Here is a 26,584-nt window from a genome sequence, read left to right on the forward strand (position 1 = left end):
TCCACTTTCTGGGCTTGAGCACAGCCATAGGCTGTCCTTAGAGATGCTGCAGGGACCTCCCCTGGTGGAACCAGAAAATAAACCAAAGGAATGGAAGAGTCTGGAAGAACCCTACCAGCCTGGCTCTACCGAGCCTCCTTTCTACCTCCCATGCTGGCCAGCTCTGGGCAAAATTGTTTGGGGGTGTGGGGTGGGGGAGTGCTCAGCAGCCTTTCCCAGCCTTTCACTCTCTTAAACCCTCCCCCTGAGCTCTAGAAAGCCTGTCACTCAGATTCTTTCTCCATCTTGGCAATGTATTCCATTAGGGGCAGTTCTGCTCCCAATTATTTTCACCTCAACATAAATGATTTCAGGTAGAACTACATAAGCTTCAGCATCAAACTAATCTGAGTTCAAGTCCTGATTGCGCCGCACACCATGAAGCACTGAGAAAATGCCAGTCTCTGTGAGCCGTGGGTCCTCTATCTGCCAAATAAAGACAATACTACCCCCCGGTTGATGTGTACTTAAATCAGGAGTGATGTCTGTAAAGGTGCCTAACGCAGCAGGAAGTGAAGTGCTTTTCCTTCATAAATGTTCCCGTTCCTGGTCCTCCACTTTCTCCTGAGATCTCAGCTTCAAAATGCATGTAAATATATAATAGTGACTTTCAAACAAAATCCACAGTTGCATTGTATTTCAATTAGATTTTTAATGTTTTGAGTTTGAATGAGTTTAGGTAGGCTCTATCCTCTCTGAGTCTCCAGCACTCATTTTATTCAGCTCCTTTACCTGACTAACCTGAGGGCACCTCTCATTTCCTCATCTCAGATCTTGGTCTATGACCACTTCAGCTTGGGTTGCTGTGAGGCCTTTGCCTTTGTGAAGGCTGAGAATCATCCTTCAATATATATTACTAGAGGCCCAATGCACGAAATTCCTGCATGGGTAGGGTCCCTAGGCCTGGCCAGTGATCAGGGCCGATGTGTGGGGCAACTGGCAGGGTGATTGGGGGAGGGGAGAGCCCCTACTGGCACCCACCTTGGCCAGCCTGGTGCCACCTGCTCACCAGCCCTGCCTTCCGCCACTGCGGTTCGGTGCCTCCCTCTTCGGGGTGACTGGTGGAGTGATGGGAGGGCCCCCCGCCCCCCGCTGGCACCCACCCGGCTGGCCTGGGGCCTGTGGGCTGGGGGCAGCTCCTGTGTTGAGTGTCTGCCCCCTGGTGGTCAGTGCGAGTCATAGCCACCAGTTGTTCCACTGGTCGATTTGCATATTAGGCCTTTATTATATAGGATGAACCTTAGTTACCCTCTGTGGGTTCCCTTCCCACATAAGGCAAGTACAGAAATCTCTTCCTCTGTGTGGCCCACAAGTTCCTGTCCAGCCTGTTAGAATTTCTCTCTCAACACAGAGGCCACCTCTAACACGAGTGTGGTCATGAGCAGGTGTGGGGACCTCATCAGTAGTCAGCTAGCCCATCCTTGTGTGATCTGAAGTCAGCCTCCTAGAATATTGCTCTCCCATTCTGGTCCAAACCTCTAGAGTAAAATGGAATTAGCCCTTCAAGCACTAGAAGACTGGATTGCCAAACACAGGGGTCCTTAGATGTTTCAGTTCTCAGTGTCCCAGGAATTGTATACATAGCACCTCTAGGCTAAAAGGAATTCCAGGCAGTTCCATTTCATGAGTAGTAACTGCCAACCAACTTAATAGGCATTTACTAGTATTTCTCACAACTTAGTAGCTTGACAAAAAGAACACACATAAATAGAAATAAATAATATTTGATTTTGTTCATCTATAATCACAATTTCTTACTAATGGGATGTGTACCTTTTGGGCGCCACACAGATGACCAAACCTTGGAGTCAGTTTGGACTTCACCACTCTCATTTCCTGTTCAACACTGACTTTTCTTCATTATTTGCTTTTTATTGCAGCAACCACTGAAAATCCAGCTTCACAAAGATAGGATGTCATCAAATGGAATGCAGCATGATCTAGTGTAGAAACTTAAACTACATGGAGTTAGGAATTCACATGATGTCCTTCAGGTGTTTCCTTCAAAGTTTTTTTTTTGTTTTTTTTTAATATATTTTATTGATTTTTTACAGAGAGGAAGGGAGAGAGATAGAGAGAGTTAGAAACATCGATGAGAGAGAAACATCGATCAGCTGCCTCCTGCACATCTCCCACTGGGGATGTGCCCGCAACCCAGGTACATGCCCTTGACCGGAATCGAACCTGGGACCCTTCAGTCCACAGGCCGACGCTCTATCCACTGAGCCAAACCGGTTTCGGCTCCTTCAAAGTTTTAAAATGTCCTGAGGGTGCCTGTGAATTTCTGTGGTACCTTGGGGTGCCTCAGTGCACAATTTGGGAGCCACAGTCCTGGTCCTAAGTATTTAGTTACTGGAAATCGACCTGGGTTCAAATCTCATCAGTTTCCACATCTATAAAACTGGTAAAAATATGGTGCCTACTTCATATGGGTCTTGTGAAAATTAATTTTTATACAATTTTAAATGTCTAGCACAGGATCTGACTAAAGAGATGGCCTTTGGTTTAGTTTTCTATTGTTGCATAACAAATTGCCATAAGCTTAGAGGCTTTAAACAACACACATCTGTCTCAGAATTGCCGTCAGTAGACATGGCTTGGCTGAGTCCTTTGCTCCTGGGGTTTACCAGGCTACAATCCAGGTGCTGGCCTGGGCCACGCTATCATCAGAGACTCGAATGGAGAAAGATTGTCTTCCAAGCCCCCTCAGTTTGGTGGCAGCATTCATCTCCTTATAACTATAAGACTGAGGTCCTGTCTATTGCTGGCCATTGCCCAGGGCCTGCTTTCAGCAGTCTAGGCCTCCCACAGCTTCTTGTCATGTGGAACTGCCTGTGCCAACAGCTTGCTTCCTCAAGGCCAGAGGGAGAATGTCTCTTTCCAGTCTTCAAAGACAGAGTCTTTTATAATGAAACATAATCATGGGAATGGCATTTGCCATGTAAAGTAAACTAATCAAAGCAGTGATATCCCATCATTTTTTGCCATATTCTGTTGAACAGAAGAAAGTCCCAGGTTCCACCCATACCCAAGAGGAGGTTCTCATAAAAGGGCATGACTCACTGGGAGTCACCTTAGGTTATGTTTGCCACAGCCCTGGAAATAGTATCATGTCCCCCTTCTCTTCTCCGGGCTAAATATGCCCAAGTGCACACCAGCTGTGACCTGTGTGGCAAGTTTAGAATTCCTGGCTCTACCCTCTGCTGATGCCAGAGACCTTTGACCTTGGGAGGAAACCTGGTGGGGAGGAGGGGGCAACACTCTCTTTGTTGTGTACAGCTGGGTCCCATAGGAGTGGTGGATGACACAGTGGAGGCGCTTTCAATTTCATTTGATTTACTCACCCTTCCACTCATTTAATAAATTAGCATTAAACAATTTCTATGAGCCAGGCCCTGATCTGGCCCTGAACCACCTATTTGGACATGGACTCTACCACTTGCATCCATTCAAATGGTACTTTCAGCACATTTTCTAACCTGTGGCTCCTCCAAGGTCAGGGAATTGCCACACCCTGGAGAGAGCGGGGCTCATCCATTTCATACAGACGAGGTCCAGAGCCATCGGCCCTGGGAGAAAGAGAGAACAGTGGCAGAGGCAGGTGACCCAGAGGAAGGAAGCAGAACTAGGTCAGGTACTTGAGTGCCAGGCATCTGTCCCGTTGTGTGTTTCTAAAGGTCTCCAGAGCTCAGTTTCTTCATCTTCATAAAGAAGGGGCCGTTTGAACCAATGAGTAACACTGAACTTCCCACCACTAAAGACCCACTTTCGTATCCCAAAACACACACTTTGAAAGATGGTGTCTATCCAAATCAACTGCACATATTTAAAAAATAGTCATTGTTTTTCTCATGAAATCAATAGCATTATACCTGAGTGGAACATCGACAATTCATGCTTTTAGCAGACCCAGAGAGCAGGGGGTATCCAACTGAGTGCAAGACATTTGGAAACTGAAAAATGCTCACAGCACCCGATACTACCGCTGTGACCTTTCAAGCATGAAGGGGCTCAGCCTACCAAAATTTTCTCAAAGTGGCATATGAACCACAAGGTAATCCTGGAGATGGTGTAGGTGGTACATCATTTTTATAGGTATGTATTATTTTAATATGCAGTAATAAAAAATTATAACTAGCCTATCAAACCAATGAGATAATATCCTTTTAAAATAAACTAAATGAAAAAAAAATGTTTACAGAGTAAATAAATACTTATCCAGGTGGTATGTGGCTATGGTAACACTGTGAGGGTCATATGCAAATGACCGGCATTTGGGAAACCTTGGCTTCCCTCACCCCAAATGCTGTCTGAATGTATTTCCTTTCTCAGGCCACCCCCACCGACGACCCCAGTTCCTCCAGGCTTCTACAATGAATAGGGCTCTTAAACACATCGGGAAAAGGGTGCTCAGGACAGCCAAACTGGCTAGCCAGCACTGTGATTTCTGTCTTGCACTGCTGCTGATCAGCTATTCTATGAGCCCCAGCTTTCTCATCTCCATAATTTGCTGTCAAGTATCAGACTGCAAATCGAACATGTCAATGGTCAGGGATGTTTTGTCTTGAGATTTTAAAAATAATGATATCATTCTCACTAATGTTAAACGAAGCTGTTCCACTCAGAAGCACATCCAGAGCTGCACCAGTGTGCTGCCTGGATGCTACTCCTAGCCCTCCTCGGGGTGATGCATTAAGACGCCTGCTTTAAAAATCTTCTTCTTTGTATTTCCCAGAATGTTTCCTGGCAAGAAGTTGACAATAAAAAAAAGTGCAAAATAAGCCTAGATCCTTGACACTGGCGATTACCAGGGGACTAAATGAGATCTCTGTCTGGGCACATCCTCAGGCCCCCTCGTCAGCTCAGCACTGTGGACCGAGAACCCTGCCAGATGCTCTTGATTTATTTGTGCTCACTACATTCCTCAGAAGCACATTTTTAAAAGGGAGGACATTGGTATTTTTATATCTCTTATGGATGGGATACTTTCTCCCTATCCATAATCGTTTGGAAATGCTTCTTTAGGAATCCAGACAATGAGGTAAAGAATAAATCTTTCTTTCAGCCTTGGAGTTTCTGAGAGAGGAAGAATGAATGAGCCTCGCGGCAAGGCCAGCAGCGCAAAAACGCATCTCATGTGTCCAGCGGGTCCTGCTGCACCTCTGCCCTGTGCACCCCTCTACGAGGCGAGAGCCGGGGAGCAGGGATGCTCACGTCTGCTCATCCCAAACGTTGCCTTGGGTCGGGGTAGGGGCTGCGGGATTCACTTTGTCAAAAGGCAAATACACTGATAATGGTTTGTAGGATGGTTACAACTGACATTTTATTTATTATAATATATATATATATATATATATATATATATATATATATATATATACTCCTGGTTTGAGAAAAATAGAATGGGAGCAGGAAATCCACTCGCCTTAGTTCCCTGAAAGAGTTTGAACAATTTTACTTCTTCCAGCAGTGACTGTCATGCTGGAAACTTCCCCATCCCCCTTTCTCTCTGACTGCCCTTCGAGGACCTGCTTTCGCCCTGCAATAACCCTGGCCTCTCTTATCTGTCTGTCTCCGAACCTGACTCAGCTCCTGGGCTCACCGCTGCTTCTTTGCCCAAAGCCTCCACACCCTCAGGGGGTTCAGAGCCCAGCTGACAGGGGAAATATTTACAACACCTGGGAAGAGGAACAGGGGTGTTGGAGGAGGAAGTGATTGATGCAATTTTTCCTTGGGAGCCTGTCCTTTAAGTTGAAATGTTGGGGAACATATTCACCTTATGAACCTATTTTAAACTCTGTTATGCCGGTCATGACAATAGTAGCCACTGGAAAGTCTCCCATCATTATAGCTTGAGATAAATTTCAAAAAACAACCTGCATAATGCCTCATTCATCCCCAAAGCAATTCTAGCACAGGGCACACTCAAAGACCTGCCATATTTACAGAACGATCTTGACAGTGATAGGGGATGCTCTTTGTAACTAAGCTGAGATCATAGGAACATCGCAGGCATGCTGGGAGGTACAGTCACTAGTTCTAACACACAGGGGCCCTGCTGGACTTTGCCTTTCCGCTTGTCTCATTCAGAGCCCTTCTTATGCAACGAATTAACTTTGTGATGTTGAACTTGTACAAACTGAGATTTATTTAGGGTGCATGCAATGCACTGGGGATGGAGAGGGGTAGACTTCCAGAAAATATATCTAATAGGGCAAAGAGTTGCAAAAAGCGATGCTCACTAGAAATGAACTCTATGGAAAAGCATTGCAATATAATTCTGAGCCAGAAATGTGACTCTGCTGAAATGCAGGAATGGGTCCTATAAACTGCTTCCTTTTCATTATCTTTCAGCCCAAGGGCAGCCACCTTGGGCTACTTTGCTCAGTTGATTTTAAAAGCAGTGGGCTCTTCCTAAGGCTCCATGCGGCTGGCTGGTGGGGATGAGGAATCGGGGGACCAAAGCTGGTGAGAAATAAGCTTCCTCAGCTGCAGCCCCTGAGCAAGCAAGACATCCTCTATGGCAGAGGTCACAGCTCAAGACTAAATCACATCTCGGGAGGACTGGGGCATCAGCTCCAGTTTAAACTTCGTCCCTGGAGGAACAAGTTCCACCTGGGGATAATTAGAGGGCCTGTGGGCAACCTGAGGCTCCAGTGAGATAAATGATTACAGAGTCATGGTTAGTAGGTGAGAATGGGAGATTTGGGGCACACAGTCTCTCTCAGTGAAATGGTCCTCAACAAATATAGCCCATCCAGTGGGATCAATTTAGATGCCTATATGTATTTCTTTTTAAGAATACGTACCACAAAGCCAGCATCACTCTGATACCAAAACCAGACAAGATAAGCAAATTATAGGCCAATATATATGATGAACATAGATGTAAAAATCCTCAACAAAATGTTAGAAAACCAGATTCAACAATCAATTCAACAATACAATAAAATACTATTCAAAGCAATATAAAGATTCAATACAATTCCTATAAATATTTTGACAGAAATAGAAAAAAAAATCCTAAAATTTTTATGAAACCACAGAAGACACTGAATAGCCAAAGTAATTTTGTGAAAGAAGAACACAGTGAGAGGCATCACACTCCCTGATGTCAAACTATAATTCAAAGCTATAGTAATCAAAACAGTATGGTATCGGCATAAAAACAGACACATAGGTCGATGGAACAGAATAAAAAGCCCAGAAATAAACTCACACATATATGATCAATTAGTTTATGAAAAAGGAGCCAATAATATACAATGGGGAAAGGATAGGCTCTCTTTAGTAAATGGTACTAGAAAAACTGTTCAGCCACATGCTAGAGAATGACACTGGACCACTAGCTTAACTCATACACAAAAATAACTCAAAATGGATTAAAGACTGGAATGTAAGACATGAAACTCCTAGGAGAAAACACAGGCATTAATCTCCTTGATACCAATCTTGGAAATTATTTTTTGTGTGTATTTGACACCAAATGTAAAGGCAAGAATAGCAAAAATAAACAAGTGGGGCTACATCAAACTAAAAAACTTCAGCACAGCAAAAGAAACCAAAAAATGAACAGGCAAACTACAAAATGGAAGAAAATACCTGCAAACCATGTATCTGATAAGGGGTTAATATCCAAGATATACAAAGAACTCATAAAACTCAATTAGCAAATAAATAAATAAATGAATAAAATACAATTAACAATGATCAGAGGATCCAAATAAACATTTTCCAAATTAAGACATACAGATGGCCAGCAGACACAAAAAGATGCTCAACTTCACTAATCATCAGGAAAATGAAATCAAAACCACAATTAGATATTACCTCACATCGTTAGAATGGCTATTATCAAAAACACAAGACATAACAAATGTTGGCAAGGATGTAAAGAACAGAGAACCTTCATGCACTGTTGGTGGGAATGTAAATTGGTGCAGCCGCTATGGAAAAAAGTAAGGCGGTTCCTTAAAATATTATTAATAGAACTACTATATGACCCAGTATTTCCACATCTGGGTATATATATCCAAATAAAACAAAAACATTAACTTGAAAAGACGTATGCACCCCCATTTGTGTTGCAGCATTATTTACAATAGTCAAGATACGGAAACAAGTTACATGTCCATCAGTGAGTGAATGGATAAAGAATGTGTGACACACACACTCCGGAATGTCACTCAGCCATAAAAAGAATAAAATTGTGCCATTTGCAGCAGCATAGATGGACTTTGAGTACATTATGCTCAGTGAAATAAGAAAAAGACAAATCCTGTATGATCTCACTTATGTAGGGGGATCTAAAACCAAAACAGATTGGTGACTGTCAGATGCCAGGGTCAGGAGGGCTGGTTGAAATGTGTGAATGAGGTCGAAAGGTACAAACTTTCAGTTATAAAATAAATAAGTTATAGTTAATAATACTGTATTGAATATTTTAAAGTTGCTAAGAGAGTTGTTCTCAAAAGTTTTCATCACAAGAAAAAAAACTTGTTAACTGTATGGTGTTAATATTAACTAGACTTCTTGTGGTGACCATTTTAATATATGCAAATATTGAATCATTATGTTGTACACCTGAAACAAATATAATGTTACATGTCAATTATACCTCAATAAAAAAAATTATACCTCATAGCAACAGTAGTAGACAGAGTGACAGCTTACACCTATTCTGCAAACCCCAATTCCCACAGAGCGACATGACTAGGATCAAGTACTGCCTGCATGTGTAGTGGGGTGCCTTATAGGAAAGGAGCCCTGAGGTAAGAAAGTCCCCATCTCGTACAAGAATTTCTGGAAAACCTGCCCATCATCCTTTCCAGAGAGAATCTGTTGTTACCCTGGATGTAAGCACATCTGCTCTGGGGAGGAGGGAGATGTCTGAAACATGAGAGACATTGCTGTCTTCCCAAGGCTGCGTGCCTCCCGCAAACATTCTCGAAAACATAGTCCAAATCAAACTGGCTTCATTGCTAGATGTTCAGAAACTTGAGCGATTTGTGGAGAGTTGTCTCGAAATACATATGCCAACACTGATACACTTGTGACTGGGAGAGGAAGGAGCTGAGCAAGTTATTATCGGATGCTGTAGTTTTTCTTTTCAGCCAAGTACCAAGTAAGATGATTTGCCAAGAGGAAAGGGTGCTGTGGCTGGAGATGGGTTTTTTCCAAAGGCAACTGAGAATGGGAAAGCACCCAAGGAAAGCGTGAGAGGTATCTTGCTAAGGCCCAGAGAAGGCTGTTCCAGACTGAAGAGCCAACTAAGGCTGGTGACCATGAATGTGGTGCATTGAGAGGGCTCTGGATGGGGCAGTAGCAAAGCCCTCAGACTGGAAGATGGATAAAGGGATGGTGACTGCAGGACAAGCACAAGGGAGTTTAGGGCAAAAGTTAGAGAAGTGAAGGACCATGAGATCTAGGCAGCGTTTCCTAACCCTTTGCACCTGGTGGCACACGGGGGTGGAGGTGGGGTGGAGAAAGCTTGCAAATGGAACTTGCAAGGGGAAAAAGGAGATTGGTATTGTCGAACACCTGCTGCTCCATCAGGGAAAGTCGGAAGAAAGCTCAGACCAAGAGAAGAAAATAAACCAGATGAGAGTTAATGCCCTGGGAAGCTATCCAGGGTCAACATGAGGCCGACATGTCTGGATTAGGGGTGAGGGAGAAAGCTGTAAGGACTCAAGGCTACGATCAAGGGAATCAGTTTCTTAACAGCACGAGTCTTCTGAACTATAAACACAGAATACCATACATTCATGCAGGATTTCTTACCTGGCAATTCCATGTATTCCTCTCTTTGGGTCTGAAAAGGTGCCTGCAGGCCTAGCGACGCTCTGTACTCAGCCTCTGGGCCCCTCTCGGTCTGTCCCTGCCCACCCTGCCCAGGCCGTTGGTCCGCTGGGCCACACCCGGCCCCCAGAGCGGCTCTGGGGCCAAGAGGTCCTGCTTCCACACATGCCCCCGGTTTATGCTGCTTTTCTGGTCTCCGCCAGCGTGGACCTCGGGGAGGGGCGGGGACAAAGCTGCAGGGCTCCCACCTGCTCCGCCAGCACCGACCCACCAATCACTTGCCCTCCTAGCAGGCTCAGAGGTGGGAAGCTTGGACCTTGCCTTTCACATATTTTTTACATTCCTTGATTACCTTCAGGGCCAGGTTTTTGAAACTTAGAACTTTCTTTTCTGCATTTCTGCTGTAATAACCTTTCTCTGAGGAGAAGACTCCCAAGTGGTTCAGCCGCCATCTGGCTGGGGGGGGGGGGGGTGGGTGGAGGGAGCAGGTGTAAGAGGAAATCCAGAGGGAGGTGGGGAGAAGCATCCAGCAATATGGAATTTATTATTTTATTCCAGTAAAACATCCAACCACACGGCCCAATGTCTGGCATCTAGCAGCCAGGGTAACTCTAGGCCAGCGGTTCTCAACCTGTGGGTCGCGACCCCTTTGGCGGTCAAACGACCCTTTCACAGGGGTCGCCTAAGACCATCCTGCATATCAGATATTTACATTATGATTCATAACAGTAGCAACATGACAGTTATGAAGTAGCAATGAAAATAATTTTATGGTTGGGTCACAACATGAGGAACTGTATTTAAAGGGCCAGAAGGTTGAGAACCACTGCTCTAGGCCCTTCTCCCCAGCTCCCCCTCAGCTGAATTTCTTTCCAGAAGTAACATAATCTCTCTCTCCACAGCTGTGCTCCCACCATGGCTCTTACAGCCAGTGGCTGCCCTGCCGCCGCCTCTCCCTTCGACGCTGCCTGGGGGCTCAGCTCAGCCACTCACAGAGGAATACACAGCAGCTGGGAAATGCTTTTCTCTATCAGGTCTCAGTACCGCCACCAGATTTCCTGACTTGACCATCAATCATGTATAATTACCACTAAATTCTGGGCTCAAGGTCTTATGTGGGTCCCCTGAATAAATGTGAACAAAGCCGATCTCAAGATGAATCAAACCCGACTGCCTTTGCTGAGCGCATCGGCTGGTTAACGTCATTAGGCGCCTTTCGGAATGAATGATCCCAGTTGGAATCCAATTGTGAGCCGAGAACAAAGCCCCGTCCAGTCCCTGTGGCCTCCCCAGTGGGCAGCCCGGACTGCTCTGGCTGGAATAGCCCTTCTCGAAGATTTCATTTGTGAATCCAATATTTCCTCTTTAGAATTCTCCATCAGTTATGAAACGCTGAGATGTAAGTTTTTCATATAGCACAGGTTCAAAATTTGAGACTAAGTTAATTTCTTTGAAGATCATTATTATTGCTCTGTATCAGCAAATCTTCCAACTCGACCTTTAAGCCGAGTACGGTTTCCTCGCTGATGAAATAACCCGGTGCCCACGCAGCCAGGAAGAAATGGGAGTAGGAGGGAAGCAAAAGCCTGAACATTTACCGCCAGACGAGAAAGCGCACGTTGCCACCAGGAGCCACGGGTGTGGTGTTAGAAATCAGAGAGCCTGAGGTTGAGCTAGAGCTTCAGTTTATGAAGGGCTTTCCTGAATGCCGTGGCATTTGCTTTGTGGGTTTACTCTGGCGTTAGTACAGAGTTTTGGTGGAGAGAGAGAGAGTTGGGCTGGGGCCAGAGCCTGGGGTTCCCTTTTAGCTGTGCCACGAATTAGTTGCTGACAGGCGCAGAGGGCCTGGGTGCTGATCCCGCTGAGGAGGGTGCACTGCCCTCTCCTGAGAAGCCAGGGGAAGTGGTGGTAGCTGGGTCACGGCCTCTTGATGGCCTTGGAAACTTTCAAGAAGATTTCGTTCAGGCCCCGTTATTCCTCAGAGGAGACCATGAGGGTCGGGAGCCTGACCAGGGTGAGCTCCCCACCTGGCCGCCTGCAGCAGACCATGTGATCTGCCCCCTGCCCTCACCATACCACCTGCCCTGGCCTCGTACTGTGAGTACACAGTGAAGACGGAGGGAAGGAAGCAGGATTCTTTCCAACAGCTGCAGGAAGGGTTCCCTCAACATCAGTGCATTCAGATGGGACCCTCCCGGCAGCTTTGGAAAGTCCCATCCTGTCAGCCACTGACACACCCAGGAACACGAGGTCTGATAGGTGCTCAGAGGCTCTGCGGCCGAGGCAGACACGGCCTGCCGGGCTGGGCTGCTCCCAACAGCCCACGTGGGCCTCTTCAGCAGCCCGTGCCTGGGGCTGGGGTTCAGCCTGAAACGCACAGTCTCAGTGCTGTTTCTCCCCTTGGTGGCCAGGAGAGTCTACGCTGCTATTTAGTTTTTGCTTTTGTGAGGTTTTTGGTTTTGTTTTGAAAGCCGCCTCCTGATTGTGTAGGTAAGAAAGGCCCCTGACGTAGGGCAGGTGAGGGTCCCCCTGAAGCAGGACTGTGAAACCACCTCTCACCACCATCTCCCTTATAGGGTTAACATGTGCATCAAAAACCCCAAGTGCGGCAGCTTAAACAAAATAGAAGTTTATTCCAAGCCCACACTTAGGCTTGGAATTCATGAGGTGTCCCAGAGCTTGCCTGGGCCTCAGCGGGCAGGACCTGCTCTTTCTGTCTCACTGCTCAGCTGTGTGGCTTCCATCCCCAAGGCCACCTCATGGCCTCAGAAGGTTGCTGCCAGGTTCACAGCGCAGCCAGAGAGAAGGGAGGAGAGAGAGGATGCGGGCACACTCTCTTCCCCTAACGATGCTTCTCAGCACCGGCACACACCACTTCTGCCTACGACTGTTGGCTAGGGCCCTGTCACATGGCCAGGCCAGCTTCGGGAGGGTGGGGAATACAGTCTTTTATTCTGGGGATCCGATGCCTGGCTCCACAGTGGGGGCTTCTATTATTAAAGGAGAAGGAGGAATGGGTACTTTTGAGGACACCCACCAGTGTCTGCCACACAGCCTCTGTTTCATTCCCCTCCACACACCTATTTTTACATGACACACTAAATTACCTTTCATCTTATTCTGTGCTCAAATCCATCCCAGAGGTTGTTGCCACCAGACTCTAAAACTTCAGATTAATTTGGATCAAAATCTCCTGAAACTTCCCTCAGGGGCCAGCTTTGCATTTCCTACCGAAAACCACTGGCCTTTCTTAATCATGCAATAGTATTAGCATCCGAGTTCCTAACTCCTTCACATACACACACACACACACACACGGGTTCCTGAATTCTTGTTTTTCTATTCATCCAGAAAGAAATCATAACCACAGATGTTGCTTGTTGATAGAACCCCTGTGGCTTCCTTTTGCAGCCAGAAGGTGGTAATTTTCCAATCTCCTGTTTAAGAAGAGATGGGTCCCCCTGCCAAACAAGAATCACCAGAGCTGTCTGCCCTGACATCTCTGGGCTCTAAAAACAATGCCTTCTTAGTCTTTTTAAGGGAGAATGCTTACACTATAAAAAGTAACATTATAGATAGAACCTGGGGAAATGGGTAAAAGAAAAATGTATGTATTACATATTATCTATAATCTTATTAGTCTCACACAAGCCCTGCTGTCACTGGGGTAATTGCCTTTCAGCCTTTTTTCAAATGCACATAATTTCATAAAATGTGTACATATATCTTGTTTGACATTATTTCCTGATATTCCTTATATTTCCACATTAGTTTTCAATAATCCCATTATTCTAATAACTACATAATGGAGTAGATACATCATAATTTATGTAATAGTCCCCTGTTGTTGGCATGCAGGTTGCACCCAATTCTTTTCCTTTCCCTAAGATAAACAATAGGAACTCTTATAAAGATTCATTGCCTATTCAAAAGAATGGGGGCTCAGAATGTTATTTTTAATAGATATTTTTAAACTAGTTTGTTTTTATCACACAGATAATACGACGTGTCCAAAATGGCAAACACCCCCACACCCCACGATATTTTGAATTTAATTTAAAAAAATCAATTTGCAATGAATATTATACAAGTAAATATATTATTCACAACTTGGGTGTTCTTGAATATTTTCAGCTGAAAATTCTCACGAAAAATGATTTTAAAGTTGGTCAGGGCTGCCACTTTAGGAAAACATTTATTTTAATAGACGTGCGTGGCATGTGGGGAAGGTCCACGGCTTGTGTCTACAGACACTTATGGTGTACAAGGGGTTAACATAAAGAAAGCTACCCAGAGAGCAGGGCATAAAAGGCTCTCTCCCCATGCCTGGCACTAGCCCCGACCCCCAGTGCTATATTTCTGTTTTTATTCCTCTGGTGACCACCCATAACTTTAAACAATATTTATGTGGCTTTAAATATTTACATCTATGAGCTGGTGACTCCTGAATTTATATTGTCCTCTTGAGTGAGGATTCTATGTGCATCCGAGTCTAATGGATTTGTTTTATTTACTTTCTCTCACTTTTTTTGCAGCCTCTGGCTCAACACTCTCTGTCTCTTGTTTCGGATGCTATTAATCTTCTGGACTCCTTGTATTTTTGTGGAATACCACTTCAAATCAGTTTTTGAAATGAATGTATGGGGATAGTAAACTTTACAGGTGCTTTCAGATTCAAGAAATGCCCCCAATACACACACACACACACACACACACACACACACACACATTTGATTGACAGTTCGGCTGAGCACTGAACTCTAGAAATAAAGTCCTTTTCCTCAGGACTCTGAAGACAGCCTTTAAGGGCACGGCTAACATTGGTGCTGGGCACTCTGATGTGACACCAGCCCGATTCTTTTCTTTGGGATCCAGGGGACTCTCTTTACAGCAAGGTTTCTCAACCTCAGCACGGTGGACATTTGGGGCCCAATAATTCTTAGTGTGGAGTCTGTCCTGCACGCTGGGGAATGTTTAACAGCATTCCTGCCCTCTGCCCACTAGATGCAATTATAATTTATTAACTGTGGTAACAGAACCGGCCATGGCTGCGTTGGAGCACAGAGGAGGGTTCAACCATGGTGGCAGCAGAGAGGGAGGGAGCTGGGTGATATCTGAGCTGGATCTCAAAGAAGGAGAAGAGTCAGCCAGAAGGAGACTCGGGAGACCACGGTGGCTGAGTGAACACAGAGGCCTAAAATCCAACATTATACCCAGGAGACTTCAAGTAGAGGTGTGTATGGGGGCAGGTGGAGAGGAGGTAGTGAGATGAGGTGGGAAGGAAGGGAAGGCCACTCCTAGAGAAGGGGCTGTATTCCAGGACAAGAAAGTGCTCCCCAGCACTGTTTGGGTGCAGACGACAGCAAAATCACCACGCTCTCCTCTCCTTTTTCTTCCTTCCAGCCCACCCTCTGTTACTCTCTCTATCAAGGGATTTCCTTGACCTCAGTCATTCTCAGGTCTTTGATCTTCAAGTGATGAGTTATTAGAGATTAATGACTCCACAGAGAATGTGGATGCTGCTTTTCTCATAGGCTCCAGTGAAACTCACAGTCAGCAGGGGTGGGGTAAACTGGGGCAGGCCTGGGGCATGTGCCCATCCTTTAAGCTGGGAAGGGAGTTGGAGATGCCAGTCAAATCTGTCCTCCATAGGGAACTACTAAAGGGATTTTAGAGTGATGGTTGGGGCAACAGTATAGAAAGTAGATGGGAGGGAGGAAACAGCAGCTAGAAAGATGGGTTGAAAGTCTTGTAAAGTCCAGAAAGGAGCTGAGGAGGGCTGTGGGGCTACGGGAGAAATGTCACACTGAGGAGATGTGTAGGAAGAAGAACAAGCACAAGGTGCAGGCTGCTTGAGCGTGGGCATGAAGAGGGGCGTCTAGGTTGACAGGAGGATTTTGATTTGGGAGAGGGTGTCCCTTTGCCAAGTCCCTGCAGACAGACCTTCCCTTGCTCCCTGCAGCATTTGGAGCTGAAAAGCGCCAGGAGAAAACAAAGAAGGGAGGAAGGCCTTAAGAGTGCCTGGGATTTTTATTCCCTTTCTCACATTTCCTTGCTTTCCTAATATAAATGTAAATTTTTTAGCAAGAAAAGGGAGGGGGGAGCGCTGACTAATTGAATCGGTGTGTATTAATTATGTATTAGTGAAGATTATGACACAATTTGTTGCAGTCCTCACAATCAGTCTTCAAGCAGAATGCAGGGGTAGAGTATAATTTTTCATGATAATAGTAATATCTATTAAAGAAAAAGAGTCCTCAACACCACACTTGCTAGAAATCTAATCAGGAATCAAGTACTTGACAAACAGTCGGCCTCTGTGGCCAAACAGCGTGCCTGCAGAGGCCAGCTCAGGCTGGGCTGAGGGAAGTGCCTGAGTGTGCGAGGGCTCCATCTCCAAGGACCACAACCAGGGGTTTAAACAACAGAAACTCATTCACTCACAGTTCTGAAGGCTAGCAGTCCAAGGTCAAGGTTCCGGTCTATTTGTTTTCAGGTGAGAACTCTTCCTGGCTTATAGATGGCTGCGTTCTCGCTATGTCCTCGCATGGTCTTTCGTTGATGTGCCTGTGGAGAAAGCGCTCTGCTGTCTTTCCCTCTTTTAAAGATACGGGTGCTAGGGAATCAGAGCCCCACCCTTAGGACCCCACTTAGCCTTTATTATCTCCTTATTGGCCTTAACTCCAAGTACAGTCACACTGGGTGTTTAAGGCTCCTCCATATGCACTTGGGGGTGGGGGAGAGACACTACTCAAGTCCACAGCAGGAGGCCTACCCCATGTAAGCTTCTATTCTATGGAGAAGCTTTCACTGGGGGCTACCTCATTGCTGACATTTCTGAAATTACTTTAGCAGGAATACAAGGTTATAGATAGAGTGACTAAGACTGATATGACATTGTATGCTTTTCCACCCAATTGCAAGGCTCCCTTGGTGTTCCTTGTCCAGCCTTGGGACAGAGAGAGCAGAAGTAGACAGCATTTCCTCTGAAGCCCCCCTGCTCCCCAAATCCAAACCTAGAGCTTGAACGTTTATGATATGGGGAGGTGAAAATGGGGCCACGTGGACCAGGCAACACCTGCAGGCCAGCAGAGGCCTGGAATGAAGAGCAGAGGTCTTCACAGGAGCACATTCTTTAGCCTCTCAGCATCTCAGGCCTTTCATCTATGAAAGGAAGCTAATGATAGCATTCCTGCAGGGTGGTCATGCACATTAGATAATGCATGTAATCTAGCTGGCCTTTGAGAATTCAAGGCTTTAAGTTTTCTATTTTAGTACAGTGGGGACAACTCCAAGGGCTTCTACTCTCCATGCCTAAAAAAAAAACACGCAAAAAACAAACAAAACAAAAATAACCTTGCTCAACAGGACAGCCAATTTAGAGATTCTGCCAGTTGCTAATTTCATCTTTTCTAACTATCCCCTCAAGATCCTGGGGCGTAGGAAGAACTCATCAGGCACAATTTGATATGGACATAGGACAAAACATAGCCTTGTACCAAAACACCATTTTTCACTGATCTCACAGTCTCACTGGTAGACCACAGTGGCATTTTAAGAGCCAAGACCAATAATTCACTCAATGGCTGGGCATTTCCCTCCTCCGATGCACAATTGCCATGGTGAGTGTCTACAGGTCCTTTAGAAAAGACAAAGAAGGAGATTTAGAGATTGTTTTGTTGTTTTATCCTCAGGTCTTTTTTCAAGGTTATGTCCTACCCCTTCACTCAAGGAGCTCCAGATCTGTGAATCATCTTAGGCTTGAGAATTAGGTAAGAGACCTTGACCCTTTCTCATGATCATTCTAGCCAGCCTGCTGTTTGTGAGGTACAGAGTATTTTGAGCTGCACAATTTAAGGAATGCTTTAGTGGACTACCTATCCATTTTAGTTCCAGGGACATTGCGACCAATCAGTTTCCAACAAAGCTCCCTGAGGTTGAACCATTCTGACATGCCATCTGACCATTTGCCCATGGCAGAAACCATGTCAACCTTGCCCCTGGCAGATAAGCGCTGCTCTTTGGCCTTCCTCATCTCAAAAAAAAAAAGGTGAGAGAAGCAGGATAGAGCAGGGAGAGAAAGCTAAGCAAGGAGGTCTTGGCTGGGCACTAGTTTGAGCCCGGTCCCCAGGGATTGCTGAAGCATCAATTGAACCACAGAATTGGCACCACCTTGAGGCAAAGGGACCTGCCTTAGATTCCTTGTCAGTTAGTATTTGGCTCTGGCTGCCTAGGAGAGCAATGGAGGAGGTGTAATCTCCCAGGAACATGGCTTCTGTTTGGTGGAAAGGGATTCTATGGAGAAGGCAGTAGCCAGCACTCAGTACTTCTGGGTGATAGATGTTCCAGCCTCATGAAGGGGAGCTTGGTATCACACCAACATTATCTGCCATGCAAACATTTGCTTACTCAGGTGTTCCTCAATGCTGTGTTGAAGAAGGTATCTTCTGGACCCTTTTAGGGAACGTATGGACAAATGCACCAGTAGCACATGATAAAGTTACTCCAGTATTTTTTCCTATATCCCTAAGTCTTTGGAACCCTTCTATACATCAAGGAATTTCTGACATCTCACCTTGCTTACTGTAGACCTAGACCCTACACTAAATTCAGGGAAGGGAGGATTGTTCAAAGACTCAGACCCAACATAGAGTTCAAGGAGCCAAAGAAGTTCAGTATGGCCAGCTTGAGAGAGTGAGGGAGAAATGGCCAAAGACAAACAGAGCAGTAAGTGGAGGTCAGGCAACTTAGGGGCTGGGGCATAATAAAGGAGTTGGGCTTTATACAGCAGCAGTGGGGGCCATTCAAGGGTTCTCCTGATCATGAGAACAGCATAATCACATGACTTCTTCAGAAAATTTCACTCTGTGTGTTGACACTGGGAGTAGATTGAAGGAGAGCAAGACTGATCAAGGGGCGACCAGTGTGGAGGGTGCTTTGGCCATCCATGCAACAGATGGTGGGGTACTGGTCTTAGGAGCTAGCAAAAGCCATGGAGAAAAGGGATTAGACCCAAGAGGTTGTTGGGATGGGTCTTGACTGACTAGTGGATATAAATTTAATTACCGAGTCATGACTAGAATTGTTTTAGTGAAATAGAATGAAATAAAAAGCACTCAGAGGACTTTGCATTTAGGAAGGGTAAGTATTGTTTGGGTGTTTTGGTGTGTGTGTATGTACATGCTTTATGGTATGCTGAGCTGCCATATAAAATGTATTTCCTGTGTGTCAGGAGAAGGGTCTGGAGCCAACAATGTAGGAGTGAGACCCAAATTGGATGACTGACAGGATGTGGGGACAAAGGGAGGGGCAGTAGCTGGGAGTGACCTGCAGTTTTTAGGCCACCCCAACTGGGGATCGAAGTCACTGAGGTAGAAATGGATGAGAAGATGGGACAATGGTGTTTTGTTTTTTAACCAGTTTAGGCGGACTAATACAGGTTAGATGCGGTGGGGAGGGAGGGTCCTTGGGATGCATAGTGCTCCCTCCAAAGGCATCTTGACAGGAGCGAGGCGGCTCCTCTGCAGCACTTCCTGCCTTTGGAAAAGGTATCAGCACCTCCTGGCTCCTCCGAGCAACCCCTCCGATGGAGAACTTGACCCTGGTCCCGGGCTGACCAGCCCACACGCCCACTAATGGTCCTGCAAGGGAGGAGTCGGTGTCAGATAGGGGCCTCATAACTCACCCTGCTCCTGGGTGATGGATGGCTCTGCGCCGCTCGCCATTGATCCGGCCCCAGCCCAAGAGTAAAACAAGGGCGGCCGCACCATTTACACCGCAGCTGACACGCGTGTCTGCGAGGAGCTGCCAAGGCTCCCCCCCCCCCGCCCCCAGGACAGTGCCGGGCGGGCGGCATCCGCGTGGCAGCACACGGCTCAATTCCTCCTTCTCTCGCCCCTTTGTAAATTGCCTTTGTCAGCTTCTCCTAGCGGAAGCTACTCTCTTCATCAATCAGAACCAATGGGCTGTTGGAATGAAAAATTCCTCTTCCCCGCAGCTGAAGAAAAGGGTTTCAGGCCTGGGTGCTCCCTCTTTGCTCTGGGCAGCCACCGACAGGCTCCCACACTGAGTGCTGGGCTGTCAGTCTTCACCCCATCCCCCCAAACACACACACACACACACACACACACACACACACACACACTCACACCCCAGTCCTGCCTGAGGACAGCTGGGACCAAGCATTCATCTCCCACCTGATAGTTTTGGTGCCTGAGAGGAATTCAGACTTGGTGCCTTGATTGTAGAGGATAGAACTACCCAATTTCTAGTCCTAATGAAGACAATATTCTTAGCACTGCATGTATCCATGAAATCATTCATTTGTTCAATGAAACACCTGCTTTCTGGAGGCCCATGTTAAGCCAGGCTCACATAGGTTGCCTTGGAGAGGATATACGCACAGTTAGGCCAGGTGCCCCTGGGCCAGGCTGCCCAGGACTCCGCTCCGCTCTGCTTCTCCTGGCCAAGAGCCACTTAGCCCCTGATTTCTTCTGTCAGACAAGGATTGTATGGGCACCTACTTCATAGGAGTGACTGAGGAGTAAGTGAACCTATAGATGGCACTCGCTTAGAACAGTGCCTGGAACATAAGTGCTATGTAAGTGATACCTATTATTTACTATTACCATCATTAACCACCACAACATCATTATGTCCATTGACATTTGATTAACCCTGTGAGAGAAGAAGATTAAGCATTATTATGCCCATTTTATAGATGGAGGAACTCAAAGGCTTAAAGATGATAAGTGACTAACTCACAGACCTGAGGTCAGCAAGCATCTCCTAACTCCAAGCCTAATGCTCTCTCCACTTCAGGTCCATGTGTCTGTAGAGTTAAGAAGGCTCCTTTACCTGCATGATTAAAATTAGAAGAAAGCACCCAGAGTTTACCACCCACAATATAATTTGACCAGCCTCCTCTATGGACCATCCCCTCCTTGCAGGCAAAATAAACCACCCCCCACCCCAAATAAACCCCCCCCCCAGGAGGGGCGAAGGAAAGGTCACTGCCCTGAGGGCCACCACTCAGACATTCCTGTTGGCCACCTGTGAACAAATGTGCCCTGGAATAGCTGAGTGAGAGGTTTCTTCATACAAAAAGGTTTCTCTTTCCACACATTTGCCTCCAGCAGAGACCATTTCAGAGCAGAACTGGAGCCACAAGTCCAACACTGCAGCTTCAGCATGAAACTGTGTTGAATTGTACTGTCTGACGTCCGAGGATCAGAGGCATTTTGCCTGAGACAGAAATTCTGCTGCTTCCCCATGACCAGGTTTTCACAAACAACCACAGGAGCCCCTGATTTCACTCTCTCTGTAGCTCCTCCCTGGGCTATTTTTGGCCCCTTCCTGAGGAACTGAAGCAAAATTACATTTTAAAACCAACCATTAATTTATGGACGCTGGTAAGGTTTGTTAACCAAGCCAGACTTTCCCCCTTCATGATCAATGCAGATCTGGCGTATCCTGCTAACAGACAGTTAGCCAGTTCCCTGCTTTCTGACCACAGCCTCCACATCCTTTAAAAATCCAGCTTGTTTCATTAATCGGGCAACAGCTCAATTGACACCCAGTTTCTTGCGGAACAGATTTAATCTGGCCTGCATTTGATCAAAATCCCTCACCAAACCAGGGCCAGATGCATTTTATCACTTTTCACAGTGCAGTCAGGCTTTATCACAGCCCGGCATATGACAGAGCCTAGGGTGGGGGGAATGGAAGCTACATGTCCATTCACCAGTCCTTGGACATTTCCAGACGTGTCCTAGAAACACTGAATTTCTGGTCCTCACCTCCTTGTGGTGAATTTCTAGAAGTGGAATTCCTGAGCCAAAGGGGCAGTTTCATTCTTTTTTTTTTTTCTTTTCTTTTTTTTAAGGCTAGTTAATTGATTTTTAGAGAGAGAGGAAGGGGGAGAGAGATAGAAACATTGATAAGAGAGAAACATCCATCGGCTGCCTCCAGCATGCCCCCTACCAGGGGTTGAGCCTGCAACCCAGGCATGTGCCCTGACCAGAATGGAACTGGTGACCTCCTGGTGCATGGGGCAACACCCAACCAACTGGCCGGGGCTTCTTCTTTTTCTTGTTTTTAACGGGGAAGTTTCTAAACACATCTGATGATTTGTTGGTTGCAGAACCAAAAAACAAACAAACAAAAAACCATCAGAATATAAATATAAGCAAAATATACCTATGGGAAAATACAATATTTCCTTTATAAATTGATTTAACAAAAGGTAAATTTTCTGAGGATCACAGTGTAATACAGTAATAATCTTATAGAAACCTTAAAACAATTTTCTATGTCCTCAAGCACATAAGTTGTTAAAATTTACTTAACAAATCTCTCATATTGTGAAAAAAATTTAATTAAAATGGAACTGTAGACTGCAATTCACTCATACAGAGTAATCACCTACCCTGTCCTTGGGGATTAAATAATAATGCTAAAGGCTTTCTAATTACCAAGGGGGGAACTATCTCCTATCTATGTCATTAGTTTTCACCTCAGCCTTGCAAAAGGAGAAAATGCAATTAATTCATTTGCAATAACAAGTCTGAAATTGTAAGTAGAAGACCAAAATATCCAATATTTTATACTGTGTAAGTGATAGATGATGTAAATATAAATTATGTATAAATGGATTACATTAAGTTTGCAACAGAAGAACAATGAACGTGTCCAATGTAATGGAAATAAGAAACAAGGTAATTCAACGTAAGATGTCCCAGAAACTATGGCGAACATCGCTGTCAGAATTTCTGCCTCAACTCCACATAGACCATCCAGGCAGCTGTGCAAAGAGCACTCAAACCCAAAGCCCGTGCCCACACACTCCGGAGAGGAGTGTAAAGCCGTCGTTTGGAAGTCATGTTCTCTAATCTTGTTTAAATGATTTTAGAGTTGGATTCAAATGAAAGACCTTAGCTTCCCCATCTGAAATAACAGCAATACTAGTAATACTAGTAATAATAGAAACACACCCTTAATAAAGGGTTATTTACCCCCCAAATTAGGTGACAATTTCCTCTCTGTAAAAGTCACTACTACAAGATAAAGTGGAGACAAGAATAAAAGTAACAGATAAAAGGAATACATGGAAACAGGAACCTGTGAAATGTAAAGACTTTACCTTTCTAATCCGGTCATATTGCTCTAGAAAAACTATTCCTAAACAACGGAGATTGGTACTTAAAACACCACAGAACAGGGACAGAAGCAGGCGACCTTCAGATACCAGAAACATGCCCTATGTTAGCTGGGTTGAGCAGGACCAGCTTGTCATTTCACAGGACACCGCAGAGTACATTCTGGGATGGAACTGTCCTGAACAGAACTGCTCTCGGAGTTCCCAAGACACCCTCCCTTTCCTTCCTCCCTAGGCCTCCCACCATTGCCTTTCCTTGGCTTGCATCTTCCCTGGGACCGAGGACTTGATGTGGATTTACACCGTGACAGCCTCAACTTTCAATAACGTTTGCAGTTTTGATTATTACAGGACTGACCTTATACTTTCTAAATAAAGACGGTGCTGAAATTTAGAACAATGGAGGAATTTTATGACATAACAGTGACCCAGGAACTCATGTGGTGCCCAGCTTTTCCTCCAGGAAGGACGTGGCCCTACCAAATAAATTTAAACAGAAACCAAAAAATGGTGTTGTTTTACCTTTCTATACAATGAGACACTTGTATGGGGGCCATTCCCATGCGTTGTGACATTTCCATAAAGTTTAGTTCCCTCAGAGCCCTGGAATCGGATGGTGCCTTCTCCAGAGGACAGAGCACTGTTTCATCTGCTTGAGGGTTTGCAGTCTCAGGTGCTCGAGCTGCAAACTCAGATATCTGTCTCTTTGAAGTCACTCATCACCCTGTCAGAGACGGTATTGTCCATATGAAAAGAGAAAGATACAAGCGAACAACTTTTTAAAAATGTATCCCTCTATTTCCAACACATCATTAGTCTTCGCAGTTTCTTTAGTTGTCATAATGCTCACCCATTGCTACGGTTTAACCTCTCCATTAAAAATCTTTGTGGTCCTCAACTCCGAAGTCAGCACTTCTCTCCTCTGCAGGAACTGGCCCCTCCATGGTGCTAACAGACACTGCTCTTACTCTGCTCCATGAGGAGATAAGGAAGATGTTTTCTTATCAGCACACACGCAACACACACACCCACAGTCAGAGGGAGATTTTTTATGGATTTGTACTCAGTCATAAAAGACTATAAAGGAAAAATGCTACTTCCTAAAGCTGTCACCACAAGTCAGATCTCCTCATGGCCCTCTCAAGGATGTTTGGGTCTCATCTCCCTCAAAATGTGTTTGCTTTTCTCTCCACCTCTCTTCCTTCTTCCTCTTTTAGAAGCGGAGCTCTGTTGTAAGGTCTTTTCCTTCCCTCTGTGGCAAGGACACTTTTGCCCTCCCTGTACCAGTGCACCTCTGTCACTGGCGGAAGTTTCCCAGAATCGCTTGCTGAGAAGGAAGCTCTCTCCTTTCTAATCCATGGAGAGAGATCGTCGTCGAATGTGCAAACACAGCGAGTGGGCAGAGCGCCCAGTGATCTCGGAGCACCCGCATGCACCATTGTAAAAATCCTGGCGCCCTCGCCTTCATGAAAGGCGGAAAGAAAGAGAAAGCAAAACATACCCCAAATCCCACAGAAAGCAAAATAGTTTCCCATTCACTCAAACGGTAAAAGAAAGCAATTGTGTAGGGTTATGTATTTGGAAAAGCCACCTACAAATCTAACCAGCAAAATTGAATTGAGGTTTAAGTGGATAAGATGCAGCATCTCACTGAAGAGTTACAACCCGTGAGAACGTGAGAAAGTGTATTCATTAGGAGATCACAGTGACAGTCCCTGCCTGCTGGGCAGAGAGCACAAAGGTGAGGGTGAGAAATGCATTGCCCAGGGCCACAGGCTATGTGTTTACTCCCAATCATCCTCTGAGAATTCCACAAAAATGTCCCAAATTGCCTTCTTTTTGAGAAAATTGCGTTGCTGTTTACGTGGGCTGCTTTCTCCTCTTGACAAGTCCCTGTTGGCGATCACTATCGCAGACACTTTCCTCCCTCAATCCGAGTCCGGTCAGAGCAGGAGGGAGGTAAGTGACACATCCATTCAGGATGGAAATTTCTGACGGAGGACAGGGGCTGCTGGCAACCTGAAAGGACCTGGGACCCTAAGAAGTGACCTTCTACTCTCGACCAGAGCACCCCATTTTCACTTGTTTTTAGTTTTCCCAGGTTTTTTCAGTCCATGACAGGAATGACCTTGAGTAGCTGGAAATCACTGCAAAGAAAACTAAACAAGCTGATCCTCCCTTTGTTCACAGCCACCCTGGAATCGCCTTGTATAAGACGTAAGCACGCTGCTGTGAGGACACAGGGGCTCCGGGGAAAGGGCCTGGCACCGCGGGCACCGCCATGGGCAGTGCTGGTGTCAGGACCCGGCTGCATGTCCTCGGTGCCCTCCGGGGCCAGCACAGTCCGGCCCACAGAGGTTTCTGGACACTCCACGGCCTCAGGAATCTCGTGAGCAGTTGGCACACCCATCATGCCCCTGGCCAGATGGGAAAGGTCTGGAAAGGGGAGAGGAGGGGTCTTTGAGGACCCCAGGCAGTGCTCCATGATAGTCTTGAAAGTCGCCTTCCCTTCTCTTCTCTCTGATTCCCAGCGGAGGAAGGACCTGGCCCAGCAACTTCCCTTGCACAGGCAGAGACCTGCGGGTGGCAGGCTGGCTACCATTCCTACCCTCCTCACGCCTCTTATTAAGGCAAGTGTACTGAGGTATAATCTACACACAGTGAAATCCACTCCTTTTCGGCGCGCAGACTGGCAAATGTGTGCAGATGGACCACCACCACGTACGCAGGAGGTAGGACATTTCCAGCGCCCCCACCATGACCTCCGGCCAGTGGCCAACGCGACCCGCACTCCAGCGCGGGCAAACCGAGTGGCTCTGTTTCTGTAATTTTGCCTTTTTCAGAGTGTCCCATAAATAGAATCACACAAGGTGCAGCAGTTAGTGTTCGACTTCTTTCACTTAACAGAACGCTTTCAAGAGCCGTCCTGTCAGTACAGGGTTGAAAGCTGTCTGGAGGCTAAGATGCCACTATTTTGTTTCATTGTGTGTCTCTTTCCATGTTTCATCCTCTAAAACAGTCACCACGCTCCTCCTGTCAATCTGAGCTTCTCATCCCCCCGTGATGTGCCTCTCCCTCATCGGATCCCGCTGGCACAATGGGACGGATTCAAATCTCATTTTCTCTGTGAGGCCCATGCTGACCTCCCTCCATTCCCCAGCCCATCCTGCAGGCACCTGCTCACACTCTGTGCTCTCGCTGTCCCCTGCAGTCCTTAGAGGGCCCACTGCTACCTCCGATAGTTAGCGGACTCGTGATATCTTTCACTTCTTGGGAACCTTGCAAAGTATTTTTTAAAGAAATATTTTGTCCCACCTGTTCAATGGCAAACTCCTTAAAAGAAGGAGGTAGATGCTATTTTATTCATTACTGGAGGCCCGATGCACAAAATTCATGCAAGAGTAGGCCTTCCTTCCCCCGGCTGCCAGCATAGGCTTCCCTCTGGCACCCGGGACCCGGGCTTCCCTTGCAGCCCCAGCTTCATCTAAAAGGTTGTCTGGAAGGATGTCCGGAAGGACATCCAGTCTAATGAGCATATTATACTTTTATTATTATAGATTATAACCCCCATAAAGCACCCTGCATAGAGTA

Source organism: Myotis yumanensis, unplaced genomic scaffold (genome assembly GCF_028538775.1).
Source record: "Myotis yumanensis isolate MYYU_CA2020_CCGP unplaced genomic scaffold, mMyoYum1.0.hap1 SCAF_4, whole genome shotgun sequence".
In the NCBI taxonomy this organism is placed as follows: domain Eukaryota; kingdom Metazoa; phylum Chordata; class Mammalia; order Chiroptera; family Vespertilionidae; genus Myotis; species Myotis yumanensis.